This window comes from Sminthopsis crassicaudata, chromosome 3, assembly GCF_048593235.1.
Source record: "Sminthopsis crassicaudata isolate SCR6 chromosome 3, ASM4859323v1, whole genome shotgun sequence".
Lineage (NCBI taxonomy): Eukaryota > Metazoa > Chordata > Mammalia > Dasyuromorphia > Dasyuridae > Sminthopsis > Sminthopsis crassicaudata.
Genome location: NC_133619.1, coordinates 652635765 through 652653775, shown reverse-complemented (window position 1 = coordinate 652653775; position 18011 = coordinate 652635765). Strand labels below are relative to the sequence as shown.

At 38.6% G+C, this 18011-nt stretch overlaps 1 pseudogene; it reads right to left on the bottom strand.

Moving 5' to 3' along the window:
• Positions 1-4153: 4153 nt before the first annotated feature.
• The window catches only part of LOC141562661 (pre-mRNA cleavage complex 2 protein Pcf11 pseudogene), a 34174-nt pseudogene continuing 20316 nt past the window's right edge, over positions 4154-18011 (bottom strand).

Here is an 18011-nt window from a genome sequence, read left to right as displayed (position 1 = left end):
TATTCCAAATGTTGGTATCTTTGGTTTGTCAAACACTAGATTGCTATAGTTGTTAGGATTACAAGGTGAGAACTAATAATGTCTGGAGAGTTCTCTGATGTTAGGTGAGAACTCAGGTTATGCAGTCATGTAGGTGTCTGCCTTAATCTTTGGCCAGTGACTGGGCCAATTGGCACCTCTAATAACTGTACGATCTGGCTGTCACGTGTTCATGATCGGTCAGCTGCAAAATGGGGGAAATCTTATATGGATTTGAATAAGAAATTTAAAATTTCATATTAGAATTATAAGCTCACTCAAATCTAACAGGCCTGAGCTTCCAAATTATAGGAACTTGACCGTTCCATGAACTCTGTATATTTTTGACACTAGATGCTGGGAACTAGCCATTCCTAGAGATGTTTGTGCTCCAGAGAAGAGTGGCTCCCTCCCTGGGCATAGACAATTAATAAAGAACTGTCAAGATACAGACGATATGGAACGAGTCAACTAGTGAAGCCCTCCTGTACCCCGCACCTGCACAGATGTATGTGCCAAACCCTTATATAAGTTTTTGGTAAAAATCCTTCTTTGTCTAAAGACCTATAAAAAGTCAGTGTCCCATACTATGACCGAGCCTCATCCGTGGGGAGGACGCTTCGCCCGGAAAAATCTTTACACAACTCAAGTTGAGAAGGCTGAAAAAGGGGGGCTCCCAGCCGTTTGATGATCTTGTGGTTCCCTTGAGTTGGTGATGTATTCTCTTCCTCTCTCTGCTATAATTGTCATATTGTTAATTGTTCTTATTTCTATTTGTTTTTTTATGCAAATCTAAACTATCTATACTTTGTCTTATTTGATTAAAACTTTTTACTTTTACTTTTTAACTGAGCTTGAGAGTGTCATTTATAGGAGGGAATCTGAACTTTCTTTTAATATCACAATACAGGATTAAAGGAGATGCTCATCAGCAGGACTCTGGAAGTTGCGTGAGAAGTTTTGAACCTTAGGTGAGAGGGCAGAGAAGCCCAGGGATGCGGGTCTCAGAGCGGGGTTCTCCTCACACATTCATGGAGAGTGGGGGCGTGTGGAGACCACAGTTCTCTCCCTCTGTCTCTAACACAAGTTACCATAATCCTAACTAAGCGTAAATCTATCCCCTCACTTAATCTACGTCATATAATGATCGATACCTAATGGGTTAATTAATCCAAACCTACAGGACTCCCATCTGGCAGCATCACCAGCAGCCGGGTTCTAGCGTACCCCACAAAGCCATCCTGAATACTTAGCAAAACCCACTGACCTGAGGAAAAAGTGAGAAGTAGCAGAAGTATTCTCCTGGCCCCTTTCTGCTTGTCAGCTTAAAACCTGACTTCTCACAGCTACAGTAAAGTGATTGATCTACTCTAGATGGCCACTAGGGAATGCCGTAGTGCGCAGAGGACTTGGCTTGGGCCTGGAAGACTCTTCCCCAGTTCAAATCTGGTCTCAGACACTTCCTGGCCGGGTGACACTGGGAAAGTCCCTTGTCCCTGTTTCTCATTTTCCTCACCTGCACAATGAGCCGGAGAAAGAAATGGGAAACCTTCAGCTCTCATTATGGCACATGAGGGACAAAGCATTTTCTTCTGTGTTCATGCTCATGATCCTCATGAGGCACGATTTGTCATTTGCTCTGATCCCATTTGGGGTTTTCTCGGTGGAGATCTCGGGGGGCTTTGCCATTTCCAGCTCATTTCACAGATGAGGAAACTGAGGAGAACAAGGTGGAGAGACTTGCCCAATATCACACAGCTACTAAGCGTCAGAAGCCAGAATTGAATTCGGGAAGATGAGCCTCCCTGCCTCCAGTCTCCAGGCTGTCCACTGTGGAGCCCCATAGAGGCCCAGGGTAGAGTTTACTGACCCCCTTTTGAGAGACGGGGAAATTGAGGACCAACTCTGACACTCTCCATCTTTCTGCTAACTCTTCTGGATTTGTGCCTGCCAGGAAAAGTCAGATGGCTGCTTACAGATGTAAGAATTTATTTCTTATCCCCTGAGGGGGAGGATCCCCCTCCCCAGCATGATGCCTTTTTTAGAATCTGTGCAACATTAAAGAGTGCGCCCCCAGCCACATCTTCCCCACCCCTTGGGCTCTGTCACCCTCCAGCCAGACCCGGCTCTCATCAGGGCCTGGGTCTAAACTCCTTTGCAAAGATGCAGTTTCCTGCCCTTGGGAGCCAATTTCTTCCCTCTCTCTCCATCTTCTGTTCCAAGACCTTCCAGCTCTGCTGTTCTGTGTTCCGGAGGTTCTATGTCCATGGATGAGCCCATGTGGCGAGCCTTCCTTCTCATGGACAGAGGATCCATTTGGGGCTCCCCGGGAGGACATTGTGTGAGGTGCTGCTTGAGGGCGGGTCCTGGGGCCAACCCAAATAGATCTGTGCACTGAGCCAGCTTGGGAGCGAGCCAGGGTGGGATCCAACATAAATGGCAGGTCCAAATTCTCAGAGAACAAGAGTGAAAGCCCAGGAGAGGCGTCCAAGTCAGAAGGCCCAGATTGGGCGTGAGAAAGAACAAAGGACCCCAGACCTGCCACAGTCTTGGGCCAGTCCTGTCAACATCTCTATAGGGCCGAAGTCTCTTTTGGATAGCCTCGGGCACTTTTTGTGGTTCTAGGTCTCTGGTTTGCCTGAGGTTTGATTGGTCTTTCCCAGTCCTGCAAATGCCTCTGTGGGGCCAAAGTCTCCTTTGGATAGCCCCAGGCAGTTCTCCAGGTTCTAGGTTTCTGGTCTACCTAGGTTTGATGGGTCTTTCCCAGATGGACAGCTGGGCAAGCAAGCTCTGTCCTTGAGAACATACAACTTCGCCCTCATTTTCTTCCTCCCAGTCTCAAGAATCCCTTCCTGCTCAGAAGACCGCTCCCAGGCTCCCCCTCACCAAGCTGGACACCAGGGTGTCTGTGACATCCCGGGCAGGACCCCGCCCACTGACTGAGAGAAAGTAGAGGACGTCGGATCTGGGTGGGACCCTGAAAGGCACAATGAATGTTAGAGCCGGAGGTTGGCGCATCCAGCTGCACCACGGGATTCTGGAGGAAATTCCCAACCAAGGCAGTGAGGAGCTGGTGTGAGGACTCCCGAGGACCGCAGGTTTGGGGGGAACCATAACTTCTAAAAGCAGCCTGGAGCCGATCCAGAAGAAGCAGCTGACTGCAGCACTGCCCTGGATCTCTATGTTTGCCCAGGAGACTGCCCCTGACCCTGGCGAGGAGAGCTGGCTCAGGGAAGGGCTCCCTGGGACCCAAGGGAGAAGGAAGAGGCAAGGGAGAGGAGTGGGCTGCTGGGCCAGGAGCCGGCTCTTGGGGATGGCCTGGATAGCCTTGAAAGGATGCTCTCACCCTCCCCCCTCCAGTTGCAGTTCCTAGGGAACCGAGTCCCTAGTTTGGTTCTCCCCAGGGGTACTTCTCAGCTCCCAGTCTAGGAGGCAGTGGCCTTCCTTCTCAGAGCATAAAGGCTTGAGAAAACCTCCTCAGAGGAGGGGAATTCCCCTTTGAAAGGGAGCCTGAAATTCTTTTTTTTTTTTTTTTTTTAATCTAGACTTTACTATTTCAGAAAGGCCCTGCAGTGGTGATTATCCCCTTTTGAAGGATGAAAATTAACTTAAGGTTCGTTTGGTTATTGTTCTTTTCTTTTTTAATCATGGGAGGCTTCTAGTTAAAAAAAAAAAAAGTCTATGCTGAGGTTGCTATTTAATTCCACCCAATACTAAGTACAGAAACACTGTCTTTATGTGTTGATGTGCATAAACATTCCCAATCCCTGGATAGCAAAAATATTTTTATTTATAATTTACAGTTCCACAAGTGAAAATTATACATATTTTACACATACACTTTCAATTTGTTAAATTTGCACGCATCTACAGGACTTTCACACAACGAGCACTTGAAACTATGCAGGCAGTAGGAAATACAAATACTAAAATGTATTTATTAACCAAATGATAGCTAGGCACCCTGCCTCACCTAAGTAATTCATGTATATACGCATATATAGATAGATAGAGATGTAGATATATAGAGATATACATACACATATATAAAAATTCTCCCCCTTCTAGATTAAACTATAACACAGCAGTTCCTTTTTGTATTTTTTTTTAAAGAAAACCATGCCTCTTATTTTATTTAAACTGACTCAACTGTATCAGATTCTGTTTTAATTTCAGTAGGTGAATCTATGCTATCATCTGTACAAGCTGGTGTGATATCAACTGGTTCTTCTTTAACTTTGGAACTGTCACAAGGTTCCTGCAATTTTTTTTTTGACAATGTTCAAGGGATTTTCAACAAAATCCCTTAAACATTGTCAAAAAAAGAATACTTGCTGGGAGTTGGTGTACAATCAAAGGGAGATGTATTTTAATAATCTTCATAACATGATGGATGGTAAATCTTTCCATCTACTCGGATAGCATTTTTAAGATGCCATTCCTCTTCCTCTTCATCCCAGTATTGATCAAATTGTTCCTGACATATTTCACAGCTCTCAACTGCCCCAGCGGGTCCAGCAGGGACACTCTGAAACTCCTTTTCTTTAGCAGCTTCTTGGTTTTTCAACAGAACCTCTTCATGTAGTTTTTCAAAAACCTGGCTCTTTGCATGTTCCTCATCAGCTATTTCCTCAAATTCTATCCAGTCCGTTAGACTACAGTACCACCCCCTATGTGTAACTTTTCTGCTAACATCCTTTTCAGCTCTATTTTGTCGGTAATGCCAGTCCAAGTGGTGTGCATAATCGTCAGCCTGTGATGGTGTAAACCTCAGTCCACAAGAAGAACACTGGATACCAGTATACAGGCGGTTTATAACACTAGCATAACGCTGTTTCAATTCTTCAACTGTGAAATTAGTGAGGTCAGGAACATCTTGATCTTCACTTCGAGTTTCTTCTTCTTCCTCAGGAGGAGGCTGTGCAGCAACGTCATTTCCTTGAGTTGTTGCTGAATCAGGTTGGGATAATTTCAGTATTCCTGCTTTTAGCAGTTTTGAGAAGAGTTCATTCACATCAACCTGGCTGAGATGATTATCAGGATATGCTCTTGGAAGAGCACCTGCTGGATTCTGAACAAAAGTACCAGGATTTTGTGGATGAACTGGTAAAAACTGCTGTCCTTGTCCCAAAGATACAGGCTGAGTAACTCCAGAGACAAGCTGCTGAGATGGCTGAATATTCCCAAGTGCAGTTGGTGTGGGCAGATTACTAAAGTTTCCATACTGAGGACCCTGAGGATTCTTTTCCTCAAAATAATGTCCAGATGCTCTGTTAAGTGGATTTGAGAACTTTTGCGCTCCAGGGCCATGTGGTCCAACAAAATTTGGTTCCTGAGGTGTATCAAACACTTGCTCATGTCTTTGGAACTGTCTTCCTTGCGATGGTGCATTAAACGCACTGTTAGGAGGGTCATTATATGGGCCAGTGTGACTAAAAGAGTCACTGTCATCAAGTCTCTGGGAAGAATGATTGTCAAACCTTGCACCTTGAAGACCAAGAGGAATATCAAATCTTGATGCTTGCAGGTGTTGTGGACCATCAAATCCCTGAGGCCCCAATCTTGGTTGTACCTGCTGACTAGGTGGCCCATCAAACCTTTGTGGGCCCTGTTGACCAGGAGTTCTTTCAAACTCAGGACCATATTGACCGTGCAAGCCCTCAGATCTTGGCAAGAGAGATGGTTGACCTGGCTGACCATCAAATCTTGAAACATGACACCCCTCAAATCTTGGACTACCTTGGCCTAATGGTCCTTCAAATCTCATACTACCTCCTTGTACAGAAGGACCCTCAAATCTCATTCTACCACCTTGCTGGAGCAAAGGGCCTTCAAATATGATTCTACCACCTGGCTGACCATGGTGTCCCTCAAACCTAATTCTGCTTCCTGATGCACTATGGCTCCCCTCAAATCTCATTCCACCCACAGGCTGACACATTCTGGCCAGCAGGGCCCTCAAACCTCAAACCACCTGTGGGACCCTCAAACTGCAAGCCAACAGCTCCTTTAAACCTTAAGCCACCTCCTCCTGCCTGTCTAAGTGGCCTTTTAAACCTCAAAGGAGTCCCTCCTGGTCTTTGAGGACCTTCAAATCTCAAAGGGCACCCACTTTCTAGCTGACCTTGTGGTCTTTCAAACCTCATGGGCCCCCCTCCCCCCCTCTGTCCTGGTGAGCCTTGAAACCGAAGAGAAGCGGGTGTTGGAGGTCCATCAATTCTTGGGTTTGGCTTATTAGGTCCTTCAAAAATCCTTTTAATTTGGCCATCTCTCCTTGCTACAGATGGCCTAGAAGCTCCATCAAATAATCGTCTATTTTCAAGTAATGCTGTGAGTCTCTGCTTTCTTGTATTCTTGTATGCTTGAATATCTTGATGCCGGGCTGCCTGCCAATGTTTTCTCTGAGTCTTCATATCTAGGTCTCTTAAGTGTAAAACGCTCACTGAATGGAGACCTTTGCTCTTCTGAGGGTCCAGGGTTCCAGTCCCCGTTCAGGTGCCAAAAGAGAAAGGTCCGGGCTAGCTCAGTCTGAAGGCCTCAGAATCAGCCTTTGTCAGGATGAGCCAAAGTCTTTGCCCCACGTTGGGCGCCAATTGTAATGTTCTGAGAGGCTCTCAGTTGAAATCCTCTGAGAATCCTTTTCTCTGATAGCAGGTTTCTTGGGAGGGTTCTGGAGCCTCTAGCCAGAGTGAAGGTAGAATCTGGAATCCTCTTCTCCCTGAATCCTGGCTTTGAATCTCCTCCAGCTTCCCTGAAGTTCTCCCAATCTGGACTGACTCTTCAGACTAAATGTTGCCTTCTTTTATGCTAGCAGAGAATGGGCTTGGGAGAACTCCCAGTGGCTTGTGGGAACTCCTTCAGCCAATGAACTTGCTCCCTTTAAAGGTGTAAACTCCTTTAGAAGGTGTAAACTCCCTTTGGAGGTGTAAACTCCTTTAAATGTGTAAACTCCTTTTCAGAAGTCTAAAGGTGTAAACTCCTAAAGGTGTGAACTCTGAGTTAGAGAATTGTTTAGACAACCTGAGTTATTACCTTGTAATCCTAACACCACCCCATCCAATCTTTTGCCAGAACCTGTCAGTTTTACCCTTGTAACACCTCTTAAATATCCTTAGTATCTTTTTTTTAAAAATTAATTTTATATTTATAATTTTTTGACAGTATATATCATGAGTAATTTTTTTTTATAACATTATCCTTTGTATTCATTTTTCCAAATTTTCCCCTCCCTCCCTCTACTCCCTCCCCTACATGACAGGCAATCCCATACATATTAAATGTGTTACAGTATAAACTAGGTACAATATATGTGTGTAAATCCAATTTTCTTGTTTCATGGTAAGAATTGGATTCCGAAGGTATAAGTAAGCTGGGTAGATAGACAGTATTGCTAATAGTTTACATTCACTTCCCAGTGTTCCTTCTCTGGGTGTAGCTATTTATGTCCATCATTGATCAACTGGAAGTGAGTTGGATCTTCTCTATGTTGAAAATATCCACTTCCATCAGAATTCGTCCTCATACAGTATTGTTGTTGAAGTGTACAGCGATCTTCTGATTCTATTCATTTCACTCAGCATCAGTTGATGTAAGTCTCTCCAAGCCTCTCTGTATTCCTCCTGCTGGTCATTCCTTACAGAACAATAATATTCCATAACCTTCATATACCATAATTTACCCAACCATTCTCCAATTGATGGACATCCATTCATTTTCCAGTTTCTGGCCACTACAAAAAGGGCTGCCACAAACATTTTGGCACATACAGGTCCCTTTCCCCTCTTTAGTATTTCCTTGGTATATAAGCCCAGTACTAGCACTGCTGGATGAAAGGGTATGCACAGTTTGATAACTTTTGGGGCATAGTTCCAAATTGCTCTCCAGAATGGCTGGATTCTCTCACAACTCCACCAACAATGTATTAGCGTCCCAGTTTTCCCACATCCCCTCCAACATTCATCATTATTTGTTCCTGTCATCTTAGCCAATCTGACATGTGTGTAGTGGTATCTCAGAGTTGTCTTAATTTGCATTTCTCTGATCAGCAGTGATTTGGAACACTCTTTCATATGAGTGGATATAATTTCAATTTCATCATCTGAGAATTGTCTGTTCATATCCTTTGACCATTTATCAATTGGAGAATGGTTTGATTTCTTATAAATTAGGGTCAGTTCTCTATAGATTTTGGAAATGAGGCCTTTATCAGAACCTTTAACTGTAAAAATTTTTTCCCAGTTTGTTACTTCCCTTCTAATCTTGTTTGCATTCGTATTGTTTGTACAGAAACTTTTTAGTTTGATGTAATCAAAATCTTCTATTTTGGGATCAATAATGATCTCTAGTTCTCCTCTGGTCATAAATTCCTTCCTCCTCCACAGGTCTGAGAGGTAGACTATTCTCTGTTCCTCTAATCTATTTATGATCTCATTCTTTATGCCTAAATCATGGACCCATTTTGATCTTATCTTAGTATGCGGTATTAAGAGTGGATCCATATCTAATTTCTGCCATACCAATTTCAAGTTTTCCCAACAGTTTTTTTCAGATAATGAATTCTTATTCCAAATGTTGGTATCTTTGGTTTGTCAAACACTAGATTGCTATAGTTGTTAGGATTACAAGGTGAGAACTAATAATGTCTGGAGAGTTCTCTGATGTTAGGTGAGAACTCAGGTTATGCAGTCATGTAGGTGTCTGCCTTAATCTTTGGCCAGTGACTGGGCCAATTGGCACCTCTAATAACTGTACGATCTGGCTGTCACGTGTTCATGATCGGTCAGCTGCAAAATAGGGGAAATCTTATATGGATTTGAATAAGAAATTTAAAATTTCATATTAGAATTATAAGCTCACTCAAATCTAACAGGCCTGAGCTTCCAAATTATAGGAACTTGACCGTTCCATGAACTCTGTATATTTTTGACACTAGATGCTGGGAACTAGCCATTCCTAGAGATGTTTGTGCTCCAGAGAAGAGTGGCTCCCTCCCTGGGCATAGAGTCTTGATCATTTCAAAGTAAAACACAAAAGCAATGTCTCAGAAGGGTCATGATCATTTCAAGACAAATACCTAGCAATGACTCAGAAACCTCAGTCTTCTCCCAGACATAGCTATGTCTATGCTAATAACCAATATTGATTAGGTGATATTTTAAGCCTGACTAATGTCCCTTGAAAAGTCTGATTTCAGTTGTATTTTACAACTATTTTTTGCATAATTATTTTATTATTTTGTATGTTAAATCCAATATATGCATACATATTTATACAATTATCTTTCTGTACAATGAAAAATCAGATCACATCAGAAAAGGAAATGAAAAGGAAAATAAAATGTAAGCAAACAATAACAAAAAGTGAAAATACAATGTTGTGAGCCACTCTCACTTTCCACATTCCTCTCTCTGGGTGTGGATGATTCTCCTTATCGCTCATTGTATCATTGGAATTGGTCTATGGATAATGATCTCTTCAAATAGAAGCATTTATACCCATTTTACAGATAATAAAAGAGTTGAAAGAGGCTGAGTAATTAAACAACTTTCCAAGATTGTGTAAAGTACTAATGGTCTGAGGAAAGATCAAAATTGAGGTGTTTCTGATGCCAAGAATATTCTATCCCTGAGTGGTTGATTAGGTGGAGTCTCAGAACTATAATTTATTTTCCACTCCTCAAAACAGATGCATTGGATTTGGAACTATGTTCAAAAAGTTGTCAAATTGTGCAGACCCTTTGATCCAGCAGTGTTACTACTGCACTTATATGCCAAAGAGATTTTTAAAAAGGGAAAGGGACCTGTATGTGGCAAAATGTTTGTGGTAGCCCTCTTTGTAGTGGCCAGAAATTGGAAACTGAGTGGCTGCCCATCAAGTGGAGAATGGATTAATAAATTGTGGTATATGAATATTCTGGAATATTCTTCTGTAAGACATGACCAGCAGGATAATTTCAGCAAGGCCTGGAGAGACTTACATGAATTGATGCTGAATGAAATCATCAGGACAAAAAGATCATTATATACTTCAACAACAATACTATATGATGATCAATTCTGATGGATAGAGCCCTCTTCACCAATGAGAGGAACCAAATCAGTTCCAATAAAGCAGTAATGAACTGAACCAGCTACATCCCGGGAAAGAACTCTGGGAGATGAACTACTATACAGAATTCCCAATCTCTCTATTTTTGTCCGCCTGTATTTTTGATTTCCTTCAGAGGCTAATTGTACACTATTTCAAAGTCCGATTCTTTTTGTACAGCAAAATAACTGTTTGGACATGTATATATATATATATATATATATATATATATATATATATATATATATATATATATATATATATATATATACATATTTATATATGTATATATATATATACATATATATATATAATTTAACTTATACTTTAACATATTTAACATGTATTAGTCAACTTGCCATTTGGGGGAAGTGGTGTGGAGAAGCAGTTGGAACAAAAGGTTTTGCAATTGTCAATGCTGAAAAATTGCCTATGTGTGTATATTGTAAATAAAAAGCTGTAATAAAAAACAAGATGCATTGGGGAAACTCCTCAGGAAAAAAAAATGCAAGGAGTAGACAGTTTTGAGCAAACTTCAGAAAAGATATTCAGGCCAGAAATTTGATTTTGCTCCTGTCAAAGCTGGAAGTTACCTAGAGCCAAAAGTCCTTTCCCTCTTTCTTCTTCTTCTTCTTTCTTTTTTTTTTTTCCTTTATTTTTTAATTAATTTTTTTTAATTATAACATTTTCTTTGACAATACATATGTATAGGTAGTTTTTTTGTTTTTGTTTTTGTTTTTTTTTTACATCCTTATCCCTTGTACTCCCTTCTGTTCCAAGTTTTTCCCCTCCTTCCCTCCACCCCCTCCCCTAGATGGCAGGCTTTCCCATACATATTAAATATCTTATAGTATATCTTAGGTACAATATATATGTGCAGAACCGAATTTTGTTGTTGTTGTTGCAAAGGAAGGATTGTATTCACAAGGTAAAAATAATCTGGTAAGAGAAACAAAACAAAACAAAACAAACATAATGCTCTCAGTTTACACTCATTTCCCAGTGTCCCTTTTTTGGGTGTAGCTGATTCTGTCCATCATTGGTCAATTGGAATTGGATTAGCTCTTCTCTATGTTGAAGATAACCACTTCCATCAGAATACATCCTCATACAGTATCATTGTAGAAGTGTATAATGATACCCCTAGTTCTGCTCATTTCACTCAGCATCAGTTGATGTAAGTCTCTCCAAGCTTCTCTGTATTCCTCCTCTTGGTCATTTCTTACAGAACAATAATATGCCATAACATTCATATGCCATAATTTACCCAACCATTCTCCAATTAATGGACATCCATTCATTTTCCAGTTTCTAGCCATTACAGAAAGGGCTGTCACAAACATTTTGGCAAATACAGGTCCCTTTCCTTTCTTTAGTATTTCCTTGGGGTGTAAGCCCAGTAGTACCATTGCTGGGTCAAAGAGTATGCACATTTTGATAACTTTTGGGGCATAATTCCAGATTGCTCTCCAGAATGGTTGGATTGTTTCACAACTCCACCAACAATGACTCACTGTCCCAGTTTTCCCACATCCTCTCCAACATTCATCATTATGGGTTCCTGTCATCTTAGTCAATCTGAACTGTGTGTAATGATATCTCAGAGTTCTCTTAATTTGCATTTCTCTGATCAATAATGATTTGGAACACTCATATGAGCGGAAATAGTTTTAATTTCATCATCTGAAAATTGTCTGTTCATATCCTTTGACCATTTATCAATTGGAGAATGGCTTGATTTCTTATAAATTAAAGTCAATTCTCTGTATATTTTGGAGAAGAGGCCTTTATCAGAACCTTTACCTGTAAAAATGTTTTCCCAATTTGTTACTTCCCTTCTAATCTTGTTTGCATTAATTTTGTTTTTGCAGAAACTTTTTAATCTGGTGTAATCAAAATGTTCTATTTTGTGATCAATAATGGTCTCTAGTTCTCCCTTGGACACAAACTCCTTCCTCCTCCACAAGTCTGAGAGGTAAACCATCCCATGTTCCTCCAATTTATTTAGGATTTCGTTCTTTATGCCTAGATCTTGGACCCATTTTGATCTTATCTTAGTATGTGGTGTTAAGTGTGGGTCCATGCCTAGTTTCTGCCATACTAAGTTCCAATTTTCCCAGCAGTTTTTGTCAAATAATGAATTCTTATCCCAAGATTTGGGATCTTTGGGTTTATCAAACACTAGATTGCTATTTTTATTCACTATCTTGCCCTGTGAACGTAACCTATGCCACTGATCAACGAGGCTATTTCTTAGCCAATACCAAATGGTTTTGGTGACTGTTGATTTATAATACAGTTCTAGATCAGGTAAAGCTAGACAACCTTCATTTAATTTTTTTTTTCATTACTTCCCTTGAAATTCTCGACCTTTTGTTGTTCCATATAAATTCTGATGTTATTTTTTCTAGATCAGTAAAATAGTTTCTTGGGAGTCTGATTGGTATAGCACTAAATAGATAGATTACTTTGGGGAGTATTGTCATCTTTATTATATATTCACTCGGCCTATCCAAGAGCACTGAATGTCTTTCCAATTATATAATTCTGACTTTATTTTTGCTGCAATTGTTTTGTAATTTTGCTCATATAATTCCTGACTCTCCTTTGGTAGATATATTCCCAAATATTTTATACTATCAACCGTTATTTTGAATAGAATTTTTCTTTGTATCTCTTGCATTTGGATTGTGTTCCTAATGTATAAAAATGCTGAGGATTTATGTGGATTCATTTTATATCCTGCAACTTTGCTAAAACTCTGAATTATTTCTAATCACTCTTTCGTCTTAAAGGCTTGGTTTTAATATAACCTAGGCAATACTCCATGTCTGGGCTCTCTTTCAAACTCTGCCTTCCTTACAATGAGTTCTGCCAGCAGTTTGAAAATGAAATGCCTCTGGAATCTTATGAAGGGTCATTTGCAAATGGCACACAGATAAGGAAGACAACCAAAAAGTGAATGAACACAAAAGAGATGAAAAAAGTAGAAGGGAAATATAGATAGCAATGAAGGGGCAGATAGGCAAGAAAGCAAGCAAACTAAAATGGAGACAGAAAAAAGCAAAACTAAATGGAGACAGAAAGGAGTACACTTTCTTCTCAGCAGTTCATGGAACCTATACAAAAACTAACCATATATTAGGACATAAAAACCTCAAAATCAAGTGCAGTAAGGCAGAAATAGTAAATGCATTTTTGGAGACCACGATGCAATAAAAATTACATTCAATAAAAAGCCAGGGGAAAATAGAACAAAAAATAATGGGAAACGAAATCATCTCATACTAAAGAATGATTGGGTGAAACAGCAAATCATAGACATAATTAATAACTTCACCCAAGAATATGACAATAATGAGACATCATTCCAAAATGTATGGGATACAGTCAAAGCAGTAACAAGGGGAAATTTCATATCTCTAGAGGCCTACCTGCATCAAATAGAGAAAGAAAAGGTAAATGAATTGGGCTTACAACTAAAAATACTAGAAAAGGAACAAATTTAACCCCCCCCAGACAAGCACAAAACTTCAAATTCTAAAAATAAAAGGAGAGATTAATAAAATGGAAAGTTAAAAAAAAAACTATTGAATTAATTAATAAAACTGAGTTGGTTCTATGAGAAAACCAACAAAATAGACAAACCCTTAGGAAATCTGAATAAAAAAAGGAAAGAGGAAAAACAAATTGTTAGACTTAAAAATTAAAGGGGAGAATTTGCCACGAATGAAGAGGAAATTATAACAATAATTAGGAGTTACTTTGCCCAATTGTCTGCCAATAAATTTGATAACTTAAATGAAATGGCAGAATACCTTCAAAACTACAACTTGCCCAGACTAACAGAGGAAGAAGTAAATAGTCTTAATAGTCCCATTTCAGAAAAAGAAATAGAACAAGCTATTAACAGCTCTCAGAAAAAATCCCCAGGAACAGATGGATTTACATGTGAATTCCACCAAACATTTAAAGAACAATTAACTCCATCACTATATAAACTATTTGAAAAAATAGGGATTGAAGGAGTCCTACGAAATTCCTTTTGTGACACAGACATGGTACTGATCCCTAAACCAAGGAGGTTGAAAACAGAGAAAGAAAATTAGAGACCAATCACCCTAATGAATATTGATGCTAAAATCTTAAATAAAATATTAGAAAAAAGACTACAGAAAATCCTCCCTAGGATAATACACGATGACCAAGTGGGACTTATACCAGGAATGCAGGGCTGGTTCAATATTAGGAAATATATTAGCATAATTGACTATATCAATAATCAAATTAACAAAAATCATATGATCATCTTAATAGATGCAGAAAAAACATCTGATAAAATCCAACATCCATTCCTACTAAAAACACTTGAGAGTACAAGAATAAATGGACTGTTCCTCAAAATAATCAGGAGCATATGTTTAAAACCAGCAGTAAACAGCATAAGTAATGGTGATAAACTGGAACCTATCCCAGTAAGATCAGGAGTGAAATAAGGTTGCGCACTATCACCATTGCTATTCAATATTGTATTAGAAACTCTAGCCTGGGCAATAAGAGTCGAGAAAGAGATTAAAGGAAGTAGAGTAAGTAATGAGGAAACCAAACTATCACTCTTTGCAAATGATATGATGGTATCCTTAGAGAACCCCAAAGATATGGCTAAAAAGCTATTAGAAATAATTCATAACTTTAGCAAAGTGGCAGGACACAAAATAAATCCACAAAAATCCTCAGCATTTTTATGCATTACCAACAAAATCCAACAGCAAGAAATACAAAGAGAAATTCCATTCAAAATATCAGTCGATAATATATTTGGGAATCTTTCTACCAAAGGAAAGTCAGGAATTATATGGGCAAAATTACAAAACACTTGCCACAAAAATAAAGTCAGAATTAAATAATTGGAAAGACATTCAGTGCTCTTGGATAGGCCTAGCGAATATAATTAAGATGACAATACTCCCTAACTAATCTATTTATTTAGTGCTATACCAATCAGACTCCCAAGAAACTATTTTAATGACCTAGAAAATATAACAGTAAAATTCATATGGAAGAACAAGAGGTTGAGAATTTCAAGGGAATTAATAAAAAAAAATCAAATGAGGATGGCCTAGCTGTACGGGATCTAAAACTATATTATAAAGCAGCAGTCACTAAAACCATTTGGTATTGGCTACGTGATCAGTGAAATAGGTGAGGTTTACTGGACAAAATAGTGAATAAATATAGCAATCAAGTTTTTGACAAACCCAAAGATCCCAACTTTTGGGATAAGAATTCACTATTTGACAAAAACTGCTGGGAAAACTGGAAATTAGTATGGCAGAAACTAAGCATGGACTCACACTTAACACCACATACTAAGATAAGATCAAAATAGGTCCATGATTTAGGCATAAAGAATGAGATCCTAAATAAATTGAAGGAATATAGGATAGTTAACCTCGCAGACTTGTGGAGGAGGAAGGAAATTGTGACCAAAAGAGAACTAGAGATCATTACTGATCACAAAATAGAAAATTTTGATTACATCAAGTTAAAAAGCTTTTGTGCAAACAAAGCTAAAGCAAACAAGATTAAAAGGGAAGTAAACTGGGAAAACCTTTTTAGAGTTAAAGATTCTGATAAAGGCCACATACACAGAGAATTGACTCTATAAGAAATCTAGCCATTCTCCAATTAATAAATAGTCAAAGGATATGAACAGACAATTTTCAGATGATGAAATTGAAATTATTTCCACTCATATGAAAGATCCAAATCATTACTGATCAGAGAAATGCAAATTAAAATAACTCTGAGATACCACTACATACCTGTCAGATTGGCCAAGATGACAGGAAAAAATAATGATGAATGTAAGAAGGGATGTGGGAAAACTGGGACACTGATGCGTTGTTGGTGGAGATGTGAAACAATGGAGACGTGAAACTGGACGTTGTTGGTGGAGATGTGAAACATTCTGGAGAGCAATCTGGAATTATGCCCCAAAAGTTATCAACCTGTGCATACCCTTTGATCCAGCAGTGCTACTACAGGGGTTATATCCCAAAGAAATACTAAAGAAGGGAAAGGGACCCGTATGTGCCAAAATGTTTGTGGCAGCCCTTTTTGTAGTGGATAGAAACTGGAAAATGAATGGATGCCCATCAATTGGAGAATGGTTGGGTAAATTATGATATGTGAATGTTATGGAATATTATTGTTCTGTAAGAAATGACCAGCAGGATGAATACAGAGAGGCTTGGAGAAACTTATATGAACTGATGCTGAGTGAAATGAGCAGAACCAGGAGATCATTATACACTTCAACAACAATACTGCATGAGGATATATTCTGATGAAAAGGGATATTTTCAATAAAGAGAAGATTTAACTCAGATATGATTGATCAATGATAGACAGAATCAGCTACACCCAGAGAAGGAACACTGGGGAAATGAGTGTAAACTGTTTGCATATTTGTTTTTCTTCCTAGCTTATTTTACTTTCTGAATCCAATTCTTCCACTGTAACAACAACAAAAATTTCAGTTCCGCATACATATATTGTATCTAGGATATGCTATAACATATTTATTATGTATGGGAATGCCTGCCATCTAGTTGAGGGGGTGGAGGGAAGGCGGGGAAAATTGGGAACAGAAGGGAGTGCAAGGGATAATGTTGTAAAAAAATTACCTATGCATATGTACTTTCAAAAAATGTTACATTTATAAAATTCATAATAAAAGAAGGCTAGACAAGACAAAAAAGTAAAATATATCAATTGTTCATGGTTTGGCCAAGCTAATTCAATAAAAATGACAATATTCTCTCTAAATTGATCTGCTTATACAGTGCCATACCAATCAAGTTGCCAAAAAATATTTTATAGAACTGGGAAAAAATAACAAAATTAATCTGAAAGACAAAATGCCAAAAACATAAAGGGAATGTTACTTAGCAGTACCAAAACCAAAAGTACATTAAAAAGCAGCCATCTTTAAAGTCATTTAATACTGGCTAAGAAATAGAGTGGTGGATCAGTGGAATAAATTAAAAACATCCAACATAATCATCAAGGCCTACAGTAATCTGGTATTTCATAAGCCACCACACTCCAGCTTCTGGAAGAACTTACTATTTTAAAAAATTGCTGGGCAAACTGGAAAATAATATGCCAGAAACTCAACATAGACATATATCACACCTCACACCAAAATTAGAATAAAATGAGTACATGATAGGTATAATATTGAGGATGATACTATAAAATATTAGGATTATTACTATTATTTCATGTCATTTTAGCCAATCTGACAGGTGCGAGGTGGCACCCAGAATTGTTTTAATTTACATTTTTCTGATCAATAATGATTTTGAGCATTTTTATATGAGTATAAATGGCTTGAATTTTGTCATCTGAAAAGGGTCTATTGATATTCTTTGACCATTTATCAACTGGGGAATGATTTGTATTCTTATAAACTTGGCACAGTTCTTCATATATTTTAGAAATGAGACATTTATCAGAAATATTGGCTATAAAGATTATCTCCAGTTTTGTATTTTCATTTTAATTTTGTTTCCATTGCTTTTGTGTATACACAACCTTTTTAATTTAATGTAATCAAAGTTGTACATTTTTGCCTTTCATCATATTCTCTAGTCCTTCTTTGGTCATAAATTACTCCCTTCTCCAAAGATTTAATAGGTAAACAATCCCTTGCTATTCTATTATTTTATGATATAATCCTTTATGACCACATCATGTATCCATTTTGACTTTTTCAGCATGGAGTGTAAGATGCGGATCTATGTTGATGTTCTAACAAATAGCTTTCCAGCATTTTTTGTCACATACTGAATTCTATTTTTTTCTTCTTTTTATTAATTACTTTTATAATTATAAAATTT